Genomic DNA, 6,593 nt, shown 5'->3' with positions numbered 1-6,593 from the left:
GAAGCCAAAATTAAATATTGGCAAGGGCCAAAATATTATATTATTTAAGAAAAATCTAAAAACTTATTAGGTATTTAAACTCGAAATTCAACGTAAACCAAGAGACCTTAGTGATTAATGGATTGTTGTTATTCTTGAGGTCCTGAGTTCAAGCACGTATGTAAAGATATGAGCGTTCATTGTAAAATAGTTAAAAATCTTTGTACATATTACCTTGTATTCACCCTAAATTAAAAAAAATCAAAACTCAAATACGACTTATAATTTGTCAAATATTTAAACTTGCAATGACTTAAATTGTAATTAGACAAAAAAATTGAGAACACATATTTATCATTCTTTAGTTCGACCATACTTGATTAAATATTTAATAATTTTTATATTTTTAAAAGTTAAATATTTATTTTTACATGATCCAAAATTATATCAAATATATAAATTTTAACAGGGGCCGAGGCCCCCTTGAACCCTAAGGGAGCTTCGTCCCTGTTATAGAATATTTATGTATTATCCATGAGTAAAAAAATTCTAAAATCATTTTCTTTATTATTACTTTCAAACTATTAAAAGAATATAGATCGATGACAATAATAATATGAATATAACTCGTTATATATATCCAAATTGAATATATGTGTCTACTGCTCGCATCCACATAAGTAATGTGTATTCAGATGATGAATATGTCTATCAAATTGAATTTCGACGGAAGATTGTTGGATTCAACGAGAAATTAAGAGTCTCTCAAATCGAATTCCACGACATGATTGAAAGCTTAAAACTAATTTAAGAAAAAAGACTTCTACTTCTCCTCCCTTTCATTGATTCGTAGAATTATTGGATAAAAGATAGCTACTTGTTTTTAAACTAATCCTACGTGAAACAAATATGGTTATGGATTATTTACGAATCTTTAACGTTGTTTCTATGTATATTCAAGAATTCAAAAAAACGGGACTTGATTCATCTCTTTATTCTCAATTTCGACTCGTCTAATGTGGAGTAATTGATTAGTCTAATTAACTCTCTATTAAACAAATAAAAAAAAATAAGAAATGGATGAAAAAATTTGAATAAAAGTTGTGAGACGTTAGTGTGCAGCTCCCTTATATTGGAGGGATCCAATCATGCGGCGTTTCTTTTTAGGGTACCCTTTAATCATCTTTTTGGCTTTTGATTTTTTAAAGTTCCAATAGCTTCGACTGTAAAACTAAATTTAAAAAACGATTTTAATCGTAGTATTTTATTTTTTGAAAATTTTGAATAGTATTAAGTATCTTTGATTCGTAATTTATAAATTTAAAAAATATCATACTAATAAATATATCATAAAATTATATTGATAGAATTCAATTTAGAGTATTTTGATTATTCATTGCATTATATTCATCAAATCATTCAATTTCAATAGTTAAATAAATGATTATTATCGCTAGAGTTTTCGAGTTTGAGCATAAATGTAAATATTGAGTACTAAAAATATAATTATATTTATTTTTTAACAACCATGTCAGTTCCTCCATTAAATATTAACGATTGATGGTTTGATTAGAACATTTAAATAGTTATGTGGTATTTTTGAAAAATATTAAAGCATTGTTGGTCAAAATAAAAATAAACACTAATTAAGTGGTTATAGGTATAATTAACCTGAAATTGAGGTAAACTTGAGAATAAAATAAGTCGTAAAATTTATGTGTAAGAATGGATCCTTTTATAACACTAAAATTTTTCACCAACCTCTTTCAAACCTTTTAATTTTGAATCCAATGTCTATTTGTTTTATCCGAAAATATCTCAATGTCCCTTTTCAAATCTCTTTGCATAAATTTGTATTGTTTAGTCCTTTTAATTTCTAATTTCTTTTAATTTGACCCTCATGGCCTCTTTATTTTTATTTTTTTGGTACATAATCTCTTTATTTATTTGTTTGTTCATATTAATTTTTTTTGCGTTACGAACATATTTTCCCAGTTATTTTAAAGGAGCGTATCAAAAAAAATATTTTTTTAATATTTTTGTGTGAAAATAAGATAATATTATTTCGTTATAATAATCAACAAAGTAATTTCTAAAATTGACCAAGTGCAATCTCATAATCTATTCGTAATAAGAGAATATCCTTCTTATATTTCGTTAAAAATTATTATAAAATATAGTTAAAATAATTTTATTGTACAACTAACTTGAATTTTGAAAGAGCAATGAAAACATTTATTCCTATCATTGTTATCTCAAGTTTCTCCCTTGTTCCTTTTGGCCCCCTCCTACACCCAATAGTAATTAGGGTTGTAAATGAGACGATATATATCGTGAGCTACTCGAGATCGACTCGATCAAGAATCTATAAATACTCGGATCGAATGGACTTGATTCGAGCTCTTAATGAGCCGAAACGAGCTACTTTATATTTGACTCGAAAAGCTCATGAGTAGCTCGAAAATATAATATATTAAGATTTTATTTTAAAAAATAAATTACTAATAATATTAACATTTATGTATTTATTTTTAAAAAAATATAGTAAAATTTTAATGTATTTAAGGTTTAGGTTCGAGGCTTTGATCAAGTTAAGTTTAAGATTTTTTTTTCTTCATTTCGAGCCTTTTCGAGCTGCTCACGAGCTTCAGTTCAAGATTTCGAGTCGAGCTTAAAAATTTTAAGCTCGTGAGTTTTCGAGTCGAGTCGAGCTCAGCAATACTCGAGCTCGACTCGGCTCGTTTACACCCCTAATAGTAACACATTTGTCGCTAATAGGGTTTTCTTGGTCCTTTTGGGTTCTGTCCAACAACATTTGTCTATTAATATTTGAAGAAGGTCGAATGTATAACTTTAAATTATGTTTTATAAATTTAAAATTTATATTTGTAATTTAAAAACGTAAAATTATAAAATAATATTGTTAATAGACAATATAAAAATATGTAAATTATATAAAAAATTAAAATTTATAGAATTAGATTGTGTTCTCCAACACTCCATCTATCCATGACAAAGTCTTTGACAATTAATATATGGCGATAGAAGCAACGACACCACTCAACTACATGGTTTTCTTTAGTCATAATACCAAAAAATACTTCTAATGTACGATTATTTTTTTTTTTTGAAATATTTTAATTCACTAACATTTTATTTTATTATAAAAAAACTTTAACATTTAATTAAATATTCACTTTAGAATGTTTTCATTTAATTAATTACCAGTTTTTTTCAGAAAAAGTTTTTTTCATCCCAAAAAATGTTATAGACCGAAATATACAGTAATATAAGATAAAATAATTATTGAATTAAACATTAAATACATTTTTTTGACATTATATATATTTTTTACATCTTTCTTCTCTGTTCTTGGGCTTGTTTCATTTTAAGCTTTAGAGATATGGTCCTCGAGTTTGTGCATTTGCTATATGCAACAGTTTCTTCGGCAATGCAACGAAACCAGAAAAAGAAACCATGAAAAATGCTGATTTTTACTTTATTTTTCTGCTTTTTCACTTAGACGGAAGAAAATTACTTTCCAACCAATGGGTTTTTTTTTGAAGGATTTTACCATTTACAACAGAACTAAGTAAATACAAAAAAAAAAAGAGCTTCCATTACGATCTAATCATTCCCCCACACTCCCGCCCACTGCATTCTCCTCCGCAGTGGCTACTCGCCATATTCGCTGACAACTTCAGCCGCCGCCACGTCAACCTTCTTTTCCAGACAAAATTCTCGGACAGTTTGCCTTATTTTCCTTGCATTTTGTTACAGAAAATCCCATGATTACATATCTTTTGATTCAGATCCACCATTGAAGGTTCGGAGCTTGCTCGTCTGCAAAGAAATTGCAGACTTCATCCGCAGTGCTACTGATGAAATCATGCTCTTCCATCTTCACATAAGTCGTTTTAAACAACTGGAAGCAGCTGCTCATGGAGGACGGCGAAGAACACGCAACCGCGTTGCTTGGGATGCCGCCGCCGCCGCTGTTATTCTCGTCATTCAAGATAGCACTCGAATCACTATCCGACGACCCGTCTTTCAAGTCGGGGAAAACGGTGTCGCCACCATCAACTGATCCAACTGGGGCAGTTCAATTCCGCCGGCTCCGATGAGGTTTCCAAAGGTGAAACCGGCGGCGGCTCATTAAGCTTTGCTTTCAGCTCATTAATCTACACCATTTTCACACATTTAAATCCAGAGATTTCCAAGCTTACCATGATAAATGAATCGATTTTATTAATAAATAATTACCTGTTTAAGAAGAGCTTCATTTTCATGGCGGAGGGTATTGTAATTGAGCTTAAGAGATTCATAACTGGTTTTGAGAACACCGTAATCTCTTTCCAATTGCTTGGTTTTCCATCTGGCACGTCGGTTCTGGAACCAAACAGCAACTTGTCTTGGTTGCAAGCCGAGTTCTTGAGCGAGTTTCGTTTTCCTGGCGGGTTCGAGCTTGTTTTCTACTTCGAAATTCTTCTCCAGTGCCTTCACTTGATCTACACTTAATCGTCTCTTCTTCCCGCCGCCGCCATGGCCGACCGTAAATTCTTCGAAAACAACCTTCTTCGTCTAATCCATCTAACATCGACTGAAACTCCCAACTGTAAACATTGCTTCTTGGACTATGTTCATCTGTACCAAAACCAAAACAGAATAAACGATTAAGACACTGATGAACATCAAAGACTGTTTTGTAATAAAACTTGGGTTTTCTTTATTAGACCTGAAGTTAGGCAGATCGACATCAAAGCACCCATAGAATCAGAGTTTACTGATCTCTTCATGGTTGTTGACGGAATGAAAAATTTGTCAGTGGAAATTGTTGTTAAATAGATTCAACTTAGAACGAAACTCAAACAAGAACCAAATTTTATAAACTTGTAACATTTTTACAACTAAAGAACAATAACCACTGTCCTGTCTTAACTTCACCACTTTTGTTCTTCGTTAACACAGGTCCCATCAAACAACATAACAAGAAAAACAAAGAGACCAACAGAACTAGAGAAAAGGATGATTTTTTTTCTTTTACATTATAATCAGATAAGAGTAGTCTAAAAGACGCTAATAATCTGGAAAAGAATTGTAAAAAAAAGTAAGCTTTTTTTCCCCAGGTGAAAGGTAGACCGAGAGAGGTGAAAGAGAAGAAATAAAAGCAGGTGGACTAGCCAAATTTCCCATATGTTTAAATAAAAGGGAAGACGGGTCATATCTGGGTTAGAATTTGACTAGGGTTAGGTACAATTAGATAACAAATGCAAATGAACCCAAAATTCAGTCCAAATGCGATTTTCAGTTTATAGTATATAATTTTAATTGATTAGTTTCGGTAGTTAAAGAATTATTATTTTCTCTTATAATTATTGATTCAATAAATTGTATCTATAGAATATATATTATGTCAATTATTAATTTTTTTTAAATAAAATATACTTTTTAATTATTCTAAACTATTTAATAAAAGAAATTTCTAGTTACAATTAATACGTGAATATATATTAATTTGACTAAAGTTAGAATTAGACTATAGATTCAAGCACCTAAATATGTGTATTGTTAATAATTAATTCTGAAAAGATATTATCTTATAGTCTCTTAAACTAATAAAAAATGAATTATAATTTTATTTAAATAACTATACCAAATTAAATGTAAATCAAAACTATTTTTTTAACAAATGAAAGTAACTTGAACTATTATACATAAGGAGTCCAGCCTTGTCAGCTAAAATAGGTGAAACCATGAAGTCCGATACATCAAACATCACAACGTAGTCTTCTTTGTTAGACTTTTAAGTCATTTTCACAATATTACAAAAGATTTTAACTTTTAGTTTGATCTAAAACTTTTTTTAAAAAAGGCAATTTTAGTTTATAAATTTTTTATGTTTTTTATTTTTTTTAATTGAGTTGAATCAATTAACACAAAATTAATGAAAAAATTATAATAAAACTAAAAGATATAAATATTATAAAAACAAATATCACTTTTTTCATGTGATTCAATTTAATAAAACTTAAAAGTCTTGAGGGTAAAAAGGATAAAAAGAAAATTACAGATTAAAATAACTTATATTGAAGAGTATGACGAGAGAAAATATCAGTAAGCTTTTTTATCTTTGACTCGATTGTGGCCAAATCTACTTGAAAGGTCTACAATAATAATTTATTTAATATAAAATTTAAAAAGTAATGTCATATATATAGCTTGTATAAGTAAATTTTGATGAAATACTTTTTATCATTAAATAATGATTTCATATGAATCATGCCGGCTCAAATTACTAAAATCTTCTTCGATGCCCAATCTGAGCATGTTGAATCTCTTTTTTGTATTTTTAGAGTAAATTACATGTTTAGTATCAATGATGAATTTATCCTTTAAGATGAGTACACATATGTTAACAATACAAAATTTTTAAATACAATAACACAAATAATTTTTTATGGTGAATATCGTTCTTAAAATATTTAACTAATTAAAAAAAATAAAAATAAAAATGACTATTCTAATTACAATCGAAACATTGATGACTAAATTGTTTTGAAAAAATAACAATTAAAATAATTGTTCGATCGAACGTTAAAGACTACTTTGACTAT

The 6,593-nt window shown here is 28.8% G+C and overlaps 1 pseudogene; it reads right to left on the bottom strand.

The window, feature by feature from the left end:
* Positions 1–3,448: 3,448 nt before the first annotated feature.
* Positions 3,449–4,790, bottom strand: LOC120132371 (annotated as a pseudogene).
* Between the last annotated feature and the right edge of the window lie 1,803 nt (positions 4,791–6,593).

Source organism: Hibiscus syriacus, unplaced genomic scaffold (genome assembly GCF_006381635.1).
Source record: "Hibiscus syriacus cultivar Baekdansim isolate YM2019G1 unplaced genomic scaffold, ASM638163v2 tig00110562_pilon, whole genome shotgun sequence".
Lineage (NCBI taxonomy): Eukaryota > Viridiplantae > Streptophyta > Magnoliopsida > Malvales > Malvaceae > Hibiscus > Hibiscus syriacus.
The sequence above is the reverse complement of the archived record's forward strand: the minus strand, read 5'-3'. Positions and strand labels throughout refer to the sequence as shown.